Below are 13,069 nucleotides of genomic sequence, written 5' to 3'. Positions count from 1 at the left end.
AACGGGAACCCGTTCTTACACCAACTCAAAGATAGATAAATGTCAGCCAAAATGACCTGGCCCAAACTACAATATTTCTTTTCTTCTTGTTTCTTACAAATTCCTCTGAAGATGGTGTCTACTACCATCATGACCCTGGTGTTGATCTCCTTTCATTCATCTTCAGGGAATACCATTGTTCCTAAAAAGCAGGCAGAGAACGCAATGACTTGAGTTTGTCTCCAAGTACTGTGATTGAAATTCATTTAGAAATTGTGCGAAGTAGCTACCGTGCCCCCATCTTTAGAAAAATCTCATTAGTGGTATACTTTGAGAATCTAACTCGTTAGCCCTTACCAGTGACAACATATCTCTTAGTTATCCACTAGTTGACCTATCTGGCATAAGGATGTGATTATCGTGACATTTTCTCCTGTTGCCACATGTCCCGATAGAGTCCAAACAATCCTTAATTTCATCTAGTGTTAGTGTTATTTTGACATTTCCAAATCAAAAACCCATCTTCTTATCATCCCAGAACGAGGTGATAACCTCGATAAACATGATCCAAACCTTGAAGTCCATTATTGAAGGTAAGTGACCCAGGTAAATCGAGATTTCTCTCTTTTGACAATATTTTAGGTTATCCCATTATATGCGGAGGATGTCTGGTGTCTTGGTGACCATGTTGAAATGGAGGAACTGACTCGACATCTAAAAAGACATACAACTAGTTAATTTCCACCCCCCACGATACAACAAACAGATAAACATGCAACTCATCCTTTAGATTTAACACACAAACATGATCGTCTTATTCCAATGTGCTATTTTGACTCAAAGCGGTCCTTTTAATGGCCTCAACACTGCTTGGATGTTGGGTCGTCTTATTCCAATGCGCTATTTTTTTAGGATTGGATTTCGCTCTATCTTAGATTAACTAGGAGTGGTTTGTATTTAGAGTGGAAAGGGTAACCCAAGAGGACTACTTGGGCTGGCACAGTTAATGATCGTTGACTATACAGTAGCCAACTACACTCGTCAGGGTTCCCCGAGAAATTTTTTACTTAATGAATGACTGCGAACCCGCATAACGTCCTTTTAGTGGAAATGAAATAATCGTCGTTTGACGTAGTTATGATATGCCATGAATGCAACAATTCAATAAAGCGATAAACAGATAAACAGTTAAATCACATAGCCAAACACGTTAGTATTAAGGTTAGAATCCTCTAATATCTCCAGCAGAGTTGCCATTTCTATTTTATTGAAAAAATATTTTTTGTAAGAGTTTTCAACTTTTTAGAGTCGCCACTAAATTTTGAGAAAATTAAGAAAACCTTTGTTTAGTTTTCAAAAGACTTAACAGAAAAATCTAGTCAAAACATGTAAATGGATCGGGGATTCACATTTATATTCTAGGAAGGTGTTAAGCACCTAAAATATCTGTCTACTTGCGGTTTTCTGGCAACTAAAATATTTGGCTAAAACTTTATGTCTAACTTAAATTTTTGAATTTGAATATTTATTATAAGTTGTTTGAAATGGATTTAGCACTTTATCTAAGTGAAATACCTAACTGAAAAATTTGTTATCTTAATTTTTTTTAACTTGATTCAATCTTAAGTTGCCAAAATATTACGACGTTCTACGGGGATTGGATTATTCTAAATTTAGAACTAATAGCACATAAATATAAACAAATATACGATGAGAGAGAGAGAGAGAGAGAGGGAGAGAGATTAGTTCCAACCCGAGTATTGTCCGTCTTGACTGGAATTTGGACCCACCTGTTTTAATTTTTTGGCCCATTTCCACCTGTCCTAAACTAAATTTAAAAAAACAAATACAAAAGGAAATATAACAATGGCTTAGGCCCCAAAAACAACAAAATACAAAATCGGCAAAAATAAATTTTAGGCTCTTGTGGCCTAAATTATTCGACTTTCGCTACCTCGATTTCTTTCAATTTGGGACCTATCCATCGATTTGGGTTGCTTTACTCGAATAAGAGGAATTGAGTCTTAATGACTCTCGCGAGATTCAAAGGAGGTGGGAGTTTATGATGCGCTCGAGTGGATTTCACATGCGAGAACAAAATAAAATAAAGATAAGAATTAGTACTTAGATATCACTTAAACAAATTTCCAACAAGTAAACCTATCATTGGAAGTTAAACAAATTGACTAACTGCTGGCGAGATTATTTTAGAACTAAAGAGATTACATGATTAACAGACAAAACGAGGATTGAACAAACTCTTTATAAGCCCGTTTAACAACAGATGTAAACAAGAGAGTAAATCATAACAAAATAAAAAAAGAATTTAGAGGGGTGTATCATCTTATGAACTTGAGAGAACAAAGGAAAATGATAAATATATGCTGTCCCAAAATTCTGACAATCATGAAGTACTTTTCATGTATACTTTTTATTTGTCTACAAGAACTATAATACCTAGGAGAGGAAGCCTAGAGTTATTAAGAGATAAGAGGCAAAGTGGCAAACAATACTTATGACAAAGATGCATTTTGGACAAATTTTCATTTAGCTAGAACACCAGTGAACATGTCGTTCTACAAATTCCATCAAGGTAAAGGGGACGAAATAAAATCATGGTGGACACATACTTAACACATAAAATATAAATAAATTATTAGTCTCATAAGACAAAACCAACAAAATTTGTACTCTAACTCACATCTTCCATGATGAAACAAGGCCAAACCTACAACACCAACTTAAGACAACACGATATTCATGATGAGTAAGCTTAATCATAACGATGTATCATTTTTTAAAAAAAGGAAGCTTAGTGGTGAAAAGGGGTTTAAGCTAAGCTAAAAAAAACAGAAATCAATTTTAAAATGTTATAGTAGATGCAGTAGGCATACGATATGTCGATCCGGATGGAAATAAATAAACTAATGCTAAATAGCATCTCAGAAACACATAAAAATGATAAGTAAAAGAGATGGAGCGTCACGGCCTTCTAAATAGACATTTTGACAACTAGAACTTGGCCAATTTCCATAAGGCTGAGCAACAAAGAAAATATAACCAAGTGACGTTGGAACCTCCCATAGGAAAAGATCCTGAGCCTCAAAACTTAATCACATTTTAGAGACAAAGCAATAATGGAGGAACCCCAAACGGTAAGGCGATAAAGAAAAACATTGATTTCAGCAATTAAGACCACCGACATATAACTCAATCGACCTGTCTCGAGCTAATAACCTCCTAAAACAAAATTTATCAATCTTTACTAAAGAAACTCTCAAAATAACAAACAAAAAAGCTCATGTTGCAAGCAAGAATCAAACCACTGGTAACTCAAACAAATACATCCATGGAACACATACTTCTTTGCACACAAAAAAAAATATAGTTTTAAATAAAAGAAAAGATGAGGAAGGCATTATGAGGAGGGGATATTACCTTTCAGGGTGAAGCGAACTTGACCGATAACAAGTTGAGGAGACTTTAACAGCACTAGAATGCAACTTTGTTGCCTTGGGTGAGCAAACAAAATAAGAAAATGACCGAGACTGAATAAAGGTGAGATTTTTTTTTTTGCTAGCCTCTTTGTGATTTTTCTTTTCCAACACTAAATGATCCTTAGGATTCTTGACAAACCCCTTTTGTATATATATTCTATAACCATCTCCGATTAAAATCCAAAAAAATCTTCCAAAAAAAATCAAAAACTTTCCAATTCAAGATTTTCCTCCTCACTCCAGAAAAAAGAAACACCGTATTCAAAAAGCCAAAGAGATAATATATAGGGATCACTTAGGGTTCAAAATGAAAGGGAAAAGGTCTCCAAAATCAAATTCAGACCCAAGAGATTTTCGTTCAAAAAAAATCTAAATTTATATCCCTAAAATAATTTTCTCAAATGGAACGGCTAGAAATCACATGGAGGGCTCGGATTGATCATGTGTCTTTGTTGAGCCACGTGTCACCATATCCTGGCTCGCAAGGAGGAATTGTGCAGCTTGCTCAGCAAAACGGGTAGCAGGAATTTACAGAAATCTGCAAATCTGTACAAAATGAAGAAGGATACGATCGTCACGCGACGTGAACTTGTCGTTTAAGTTGACGTGACTGGCGCGAAGTCGCGAGTGCCGCTAGGGTCGTTTTACTGCTCACGCATCGCTGCTGAGGGAACGCTGTGAGGCTGCCACTAACGTGTAGGAGAGGGTGGGTGCTGCACTGTTTTGATCTATTTGATTTTTTTATAGGGAAAACATATTTGGGTTGGGGCGGCTGATGGGGAAAAGGTTGGGCTGGAATTGAATTGAATTAGGTTGGATTATTTTGGCGTAAAGAAAGGGATGAGGATGGGGATTAATAGGGTTCCGAAAATTTGAAATGGGGAAAAACAGGATGATTGGAAATTGGCCAATAAGTGGTCCAAAATTGGTCTTTTAGTTAAGAAAATTTAGCCAAATAAATAAATCTAATTGGAAAATTTGATTCAAATTTAAAAATAAGAAGAATTAATATAATTTATTAACAAGATACTTAAGGTTAACAAAATAAAATAATTAATCCGAATATAAACTAAAGATTCAAGATATAAGCTAAAAATAATTAACTAAATATTTATATAAAACAAAATGTTACTATTATTATTATTATTATTCTTTTTTTCATTTTTGAACATTGATAAAATTATAATATTTACGTAAGACATATACATTAGCTAAAACAATATAAAGGTGTCAAAAACTTATTCAAAATATTTTTAAAGCTAAAAATTTATTATTATTATCTTATTTTATATATATATAATTAATTATTTTAAATTTTTTAAACTCAAGAAGATTGCTAGTTAATTACTATAGAGGAGAGTCAAAATTAGGTGTCAACACGTAGTCTGACCTACAAACCGTAGGTCCTTCCGTCGACTAAGACTTAACCAATTTTTCTAGGCTGAGATTTTTGAGAGTTTCTGACCCCATCAACGGATGTGCAGGACTGACCATGGGTCAGACTACGGTCCGTCGATTCCACCGTTTGTTGCACCTGATGATTTTTTTTTCTGAAAAACTTGTTTTTGGTCTGTTCTGGATATGGGGTGTTACATTATCTCTCCTTTGGGAACATTTGTCCTCGAATGAAGACTTAACTAGCTAGAATACAGGGTGAGAGTTGAAAACCCTACTACTAAAAATGGAGAACTGAGTTTCTGACTAAATTGAGTTCCGAGAACATGCAAATACACTGAAATATAAGTACAAACTGAGGAAAGATGATTCTAAGACAGAATTCAAGCATGAATGAATGGAAAACTAAAGAAGAACTTTTACCTCAAGATGGAGTATAATAGGAAGGAAAGAGGTGAGGATACTTGGATTTCATGGCTGCTTTTGCTTCCCAAGTAGCTCCCTCTATAGACTGACTCCTCCACAAAACCTTGACTGAAGCGACTTCTTTATTTCTCAACCTTCTAACCTGACGGTCAAGAATCTCAACTGGTACATTCTCATAAGAAAGACTATACTTCACCGCCACATACTATAATGGACCTATAGAGGCTGGGTCACCCACACACATCTTCAAGAGTGAGATGTGGAAGACCAGATGCACCACTACTAAGTCTGCTGTTAACTCCAACTCATATGATACCTTGCCAATCCTCTTCATGATCTTGTAAGGGACTCCATATCTAGGACTGAGTTTTCCTTTCTTGCCAAATCTCATCACCCCTTTCATAGGTGACACTTTCAGAAAAACCCAATCATCAACTTGGAACTCTAGTTCCCTTCTCCTTACATTTGCATAAGATTTTTGACGAATTTGGGTCTTTTTAAGTCTATCTCTAATGATTTGAACTTTCTCCATAACATGAAGGAGTGAATCTGGTCATATCAATTTTGCTTCACCTACTTCGAACCAACCAATAGGAGATCTACATCTAAGCCCATACAAAGCCTCAAAAGGGGTCATTTGAATGCTAGAATGGTAGCTATTATTGTAGGCAAACTCAATCATAGGAAGGTGATCATCCCAACTACCTTTGAAATCGATCACACAAGCTCTCAACATATCCTCTAGGGTCTTAATAGTACGCGCTGCATGTTCATCCGTATGCAGATAAAATTATGTGCTAAGGTTAACTTGAGTACCAAGACCCTTCTGAAACGACTTCTAGAAAAAAGAGGTAAACTAAGGACCTCTATCTGAGATGATAGACAAAGGAACCCCATGAAACCTCACAATTTCATTAATGTAAAGCTTTGCATATCCCTCTGCCGAATCTGTTGTCATGACCGCCAAAAAAGCAAGAAGACTTAATCATCGGATCAACTATCACCCAAATGGAGTCATGCTGTCTACGAGTATGTGGTAACCCTTTGATGAAATCCATATTGATTAATTCCCACTTTCAAGTAGGAATGTCGATCTCTTGAGTCATACCCCCTGGTTTCTGATGTCTACCTTGACTTGCTGACAATTGGGGCACTTACTTACAAAATCTGCTATATCCCTCTTCATTGCATTCCACCAATAGACTTCCCGCAGATCACGTTACATATTAGAAGCACCTGGGTGAATATAATATCCAGAGTTATGGGCTTCTGCAAGAATATGCTATCTCAACTTGCCCAGATCAGGAACACACAATCTATCCTGGTAGCGAAGTACACCATTTCCCCTTTGGGAGAAAACCTCCACTCTCTGATTGTGGACTGCACCATTTAGTTCAAGCAAGATTGGATCACTACCTTGCTTTTCCTTAACCTACACTACCAAAGAAGTTTCTGCCCCATTCTGAACTATTACACCATTGTCTGATATTCTCATAAAGCAAACTCCAAAGCAAGCAAACTAGTGAACATCATTCACTTGCTCTTTTCTTTCTTCCTCAACATGGGCTACACTACCCATAGATAGTCTATTAAGAGTGTTTGCAACTACATTCGCCTTACAAGGATGATAATGCACACTCATATCATAATCCTTAAGGAATTCAAGCAGTCTCCTCTGAAGAAGATTTAACTCTTATTTGTTGAAAACATACTGAAGTCTCTTATGGTCAGCAAACAAATCTACATGAACACCATACAAGTAGTGTCTCCATATCTTGAGTTCAAACACCATTGATGAAAGTCGAGGTTATGAGTTGGATAGTTCTTATCTTGCACCTTAATCTAAGTAGAAGAATAAGTTATATCCTTATTTCACTACATTAACACAAAACGAAAGGCCAACTCTGTCACAATAGATCACATAACCATCTGAACCCTCTGGTAGAGTAAAAACAGGAGCGGTAGTCAATCTAGTTTTCAACTTCACAAAATTATTCTCACAATCATCTGATCAATGAAACTTGACCATCTTCTCCGTCAACCTAGTCAATGGTTAGGCTATGGATGAAAATCCTTCCATGAACCTTCTAAAATAACCCTCTAGACCTAAGAAACTTCTGATGTCTATAGTAGAGGTAGGTCTAGGCCATTGTTTCACTGTTTCTATCTTTTGTTAATCCACTCGAATCCCTTCTCTAGACGTAATGTGACTAAGGAAAGCAACAGATTGCAACCAAAACTCACATTTGCTAAACTTAGAGAATATCTAGCTATCCTTGAGAGTCTGTAGAACAATTCTCAAATGACTCAAATATTTTTTCTCATTCCTAGAATAAATGAGGATATCATCAATGAAGACGATAATAAACAAGTCCAAGTACTGCTTGAACACACTGTGCATCAAATCCATGAAAGCTGCAGGAGCAATGGTTAGTCCAAACGACATAACTACAAATTCATAATGATTTTACCGAGTTCTGAAGGATGTTTTTAGAATGTCCTATCTCTGACTCTGAGATGATGATAACTCGATCTTAGGCCTATCTTTGAATAATGACTAGCACCCTAAAGTTGGTCAAACAAGTCATCAGTCCTAGGAATGGGATACTTTTTCTTGATTGTACTATTGTTCAACTGCCTATAGTCAATGCAGATTCTGAGAGAACCATCTTTCTTATTTACGAACAACACTGGTGAAACCCATCGTGAAATGTTAGGTTTGATGAAACCCTTATCTAGAAGGTCTTTCAACATTTCTTTCAATTCTTTAAGCTCTACTAGAGCCATTCTGTAAGGTGGAATAGGAATAGGCTAGGTATCTAGAATTTTATCAATTCCAAAGTTGATTTCCTTTTCAAGAGGAACTTTTGAAAGATCTACGGGAAAACTTCTGGAAATTCACTGACTACTAAACTAACTCAAGAGTTGGGGTTTCAAAGGTAGAATCCTTAACCGAGCTAGATGATAGAGATAACCCTTAGAGATCATCATGCTGGCCTTAAGGTAATAAATAAATCAACCCATAGGCTCTAAGCTACTACTTTTCTTTTCTAAGATTGGTTCATTTGGAAACAAATAAAGAACAATCCTACTTTTACAATCGATTGAGGTATAACATGAATGTAACCAATCTATGCCTATAATGACATCGAAGTCTACCATTTCTAACTCTACTAGATCTGTCGAGATGACTTTCTGAGAGACAGTGATAGGGCAATATATGTATAGCCGTCTAGATATAAATGGGTCACCAACTGAAGTAGATACTAAGAAAGATTCTGAGAGAGTTTCTGGATTGACACTTAATTAGACTGTTGTGCAAGGAGTTACAAAAGAAAGAGTATCCCCTGGATCTAAACATCAAGGTCAAATACTTGTAGCGTACCAGTGACTACATCAGGAGAACCTTCCTGATAACAGCGAGCCTGAAGAGCATAAAGTCTGTTCATCCTACCAAAGTGACGGACCCTTGCTTGTTCTTATCCAGCAATTTCATTCGGAGGAGCCTGAACCCAATTGTTCTGATGGGTCATACTCTGATCCAAAATCATTATGGCATTTCTAAACTCAGCATTGGAGACTTCTTGATCTGGGATTGGATGAGCTGTGTTTGCACTCCTGAAATTTGCATTCCTAGCGTTAGCTCTACAAAGAGGCATGATCTAAAATGTAGAACGTCTCTTTAGAATGAGATTTGATCATACCTTACGCACGATTAGAGTGACAACAAAGTGAAGTTTTCCTAAAACACTTCATAGCCTCCCTCTTATTACATGTGGTGCACTTCACACCCATGAAAAGGACTCTACTTAGTGCGGATTTTCAAACATCCTAAGACTCTTAAACCTAGTGCTCACGCCTCGAGCTACCTCTAAGACGCGGACATGGAACCTACGACCAAAAGTGATCCCAAGCTAACCCTGCTGGCACGATCATGAGCGTACTAAAGAATAATAAACTGTTGTGGAAGCTAAATCATACTTAAAATGAAAATATGGGGAATATCCATATGCTAAATCTGAGATGGATGAAAAATGATGAGTTTAATACAAAGAAAATATCAACTCAACTCTAAGCTGAAACTAACTATGTCTGAAATAACCCTCTAAACTGGACTAGAAATACTGGGAGAAGCCCTTACTAAATCTAGCAAAAGTGAAACTAAATGACTAAAAGACTTAAATAAAACTCATGACTGTTGTCCTCGAAAAATGAGGACTCACCACAGAATTTACTAAACTGGAGATCAGAAATTGATCTATACGTGACCAGCAAGCTGAGATCCTGAACCTACATCACGAGAATATGTAGCGCACGTATGATTCATATACTTGGAGGTAGTGAGCATGTAGGATAGAGTAAATCTGAAAATATACCATAACTGATCAAGCACTAAAGTAAGTATAATAATTTGTACATGATATACTAAAATCTGAGATAACTGGATGTAACGACAAATTTATAACAAGCTAAAATTGAATATTGAATATATTGATAAATGGTTAATGTAACAGAGTCTAACTTAACTATGAGAGCTATTAATAACCGACAATAAAACTACTTGATCTAAATGTGGAGTCCGATGTATACGTCTCATCGAGAGGACCCAATATACCCTTCCATAGGTATAAAGACATGTTGGCGTGATCACTAAACTGATTACCCACAAAGGGGACTCACAACCTATTTGGCTAGTAGATCTGGGACTAATGGTACGCTGAACCCTAGTCCAACTCAGTATTATACTACTCCCAATGAATTACGTAAATAAATTATTATGACTAAGTTTCTGTAAATACTGGATAGCTCAAAACTAAACATGCAAACTGAGAATGCAACAATTAATCTAGTTATTATGCATTTATAACTAAGGCATGTTTATCTGAAGTAACTGAAATATCTAACCTAGCATGTGTAATTCAAGAACAAAAGAAATACATAGCTAGGTTTCTGAAATTCATGCGATAAACTAAATAATAACATGATAATTTGATTTTGAACATATAACTTAAAATTTCATGAAGTTCTGTTGAAGTTTTAGAAACCCTAGGTTTAATCATAATAAGAGAATCAAGAACTGACTGAAACTAGGGACCCAATGGTTTAAAGGAACCCACTAGTAAGATCCCAGATACCTGGTGATGAAATTCACGAACAAATACTTAGGTTTTGGGGCTTGAATTGCTGGAAACTTGTTGCATTCTTGAACTAGGGTTCTTGAGCTTTTTCTCCTTTTTTGCTTCTAATTTTCTAACGTTTGATTTATGATTTGACTTAGGTAAATATTAGTTATGTTTCTAGGCTTGAACGGACTAAAATCAATTATTTTGGGTCAAAACAACGTATCTTATGGTTTAAATGAAGTGGAAAAAGACAAAAATACCTCTGGGTAAGTTTTTGTCGATCCAAAAATCAACTAGGACTGACGGTCCGTCGTTCTATCGATGGTCTATCGTTTTGTCCGTAGGTAGGGACTGTTCAACAGGCCTTTACTAAAACAGACATAACTAAAATCCATGATTTGGGATCAAAACAACGTATCTTAAGGTTTAAACGAAGTGGAAAAAGACAAAAATTCCCCTGGGTATGTTTTTCTCGGTCCAAAAATCAACCAGGACTGACAGTATGTCGTTCTATGGATGGTCCGTAGGTTGGTCCGTAGGTTGGGCCTATTCAAGAGGCTCAAGAACAAAGGCAGTTCACCCGAATTGGTGAACTAAAACTAAGTGTTGGAAGACAGCTAAAATATTCTAAGTGTTGGAAGCTGGCAGGAATATTCTAAGTGTTGGAATGAAGCCTGAAATATTCGAAGTGTTAGAATATTTGTATTTCGTGTAGATAAAAATGTAATTTGAATTAGATTCTATCTGTTAGAAATATAGATGTTAGAATGTTAGTTTTGAACCCTGTGATGACAAGTGTCGGACAGGTGTCATTTCTAACTGCCGCATGTAACTGTCATTGTGCAGAATTTTTGTTTAAAGGTGGAAATTTGTCTAAGGCTTAGACAGAGTGTTTTTAGCCTTAGACTAATTCGTGAAGCCTTCCTTTGTATTAATTACAGATTAATAAAGGTTGGCACAGGTTCCTGTAAATTCTGCTTGCTGTTTGACTTTTCTGTTTAAGTATTTCTATACTTAGTCAATTTCGTGGGTGTAAGTAGGCTGAGTGTTACAGACGTTTGTAAGACTGCCTAGAGTGGTGTGCGATAAAAATAAATCGACCCTCTTTCAATGCAAAACTTTTTGATCGAAGGTCTGATTTTAGCAAGGTTGGTGGCTATGGAAAGCTAATTCAATTATCTATCTGATGATGTGTCATGGTACACCCAACACATTTTGTCCTAAGATTTATAATCATTTGAAGTGACCCTACTGCATTTCTCCCCTAACTGGCTGCTAGTTCCCACCTACGATCAGACCTACGGGCCGTGGTTCCACCTACGGACCGTGCTGTTCATCCGTGGATCTTGTCAAACAGTGGATGAATGGGGTGTCGATCGACGGTCACGGAATACGGACCGTAGTCCGACCTACAGACCATAGGTATGTCGATCGATCAAGACTTAACCTATTTTCCTGGGCTGAGATTTTTGGGAGTTTCTGACCCCATTGATAGATATGCAAGATGGACCGTGGGTCAGGATATGGTCAGTCGATGCCACCGTTGGTTGCACCTACATATTTTTTTCTGAAAAGCTTGTTTTTGGTCTCTTTTTTATATTGGGTGTTACACTATCAGTGATTTATAGTTAAATGATTTACCCTATTCGTTATACCGTTACTGTCTCTTATCATGCTTTGAATCGGTTAAACACATTCTCTTACTCGTCGAACTTATTATTTTCCGCTTTTTAGTCTGAAATTCAAATTGTTATAAATAAACTAATTATTTATTTAAAAGTTTGCATTAGAACTTACTATCTCTCTTGTAATTATTTCAGCAGACTTTGCACCTCTAGTTTGCAGCGAGCCACCCTTAAGACTACATCTAGACATTTTTGCTTGGTCTGATATTGCCTTAAATTTGTATGTGTTCCAATACGGACCCAGTTCATCAAAAACGTGCGGCAACATCAAATCCGGACGTTCAACACTATCCTGAACTTTCTTTAGCCAAGTACACAGTATGGAGGATGCCTTCCTCTCAAATGTGCTCTTAATGACCTGATTGTACCTCGACTTCCAAGTACACATAGTCTAAATAAAAAATTGAGTAACGTGAATGAGATCGATGGTAAAAAAGTAAAGTATACTAAACTTAACTAAAAAGATATACCTTAAAGTTATTAAACATCGCCTCACATATACTAATTTGGGATCTCTCCCCAAGAGTGATTAACTTGTGTTTAAAGTCTTCTAACAGAGTCTTTTAAAGCCCAGGTAACACCCTTTTTTGTATGTAACCTTCAAAACACGCTATAAATATGTTAGTTCATGAATAATATATTGAGTATAGGACAATAAATAAAATAAACTAACAAATAGATAACAAAATAAACTTACGATGATCCATTCGGCTCAATCATGAATCTACCAGGTCAGTCCTTCTAGCCAGGAACTAAAAAGGGATCAAATCATTCTGGAGTAGCACTAGATGTACCTGTCATTGAGGGTGATACATGAGGATGCACATAATCTGAGTCAAAGGAGATATACTGACCATAGAATTTTACTATGCTCGCTACAAGTGAGAGATAGAGTACCTGCCCATACGGGTCGTCCTAGATGAATAGCCTGTAAAGGTATGTCCTCGTAGCATACTGAAGGCAA

The 13,069-nt window shown here is 36.5% G+C and overlaps 1 pseudogene; it reads right to left on the bottom strand.

Moving 5' to 3' along the window:
* The window catches only part of LOC138338707 (uncharacterized), a 57,023-nt pseudogene extending 44,198 nt beyond the window's left edge, over positions 1-12,825 (bottom strand).
* Positions 12,826-13,069: the final 244 nt, after the last annotated feature.

The sequence above is a fragment of the Solanum lycopersicum genome, chromosome 10 (assembly GCF_036512215.1).
Source record: "Solanum lycopersicum chromosome 10, SLM_r2.1".
Lineage (NCBI taxonomy): Eukaryota > Viridiplantae > Streptophyta > Magnoliopsida > Solanales > Solanaceae > Solanum > Solanum lycopersicum.
This window is presented reverse-complemented; position numbering and strand designations above follow the sequence as displayed.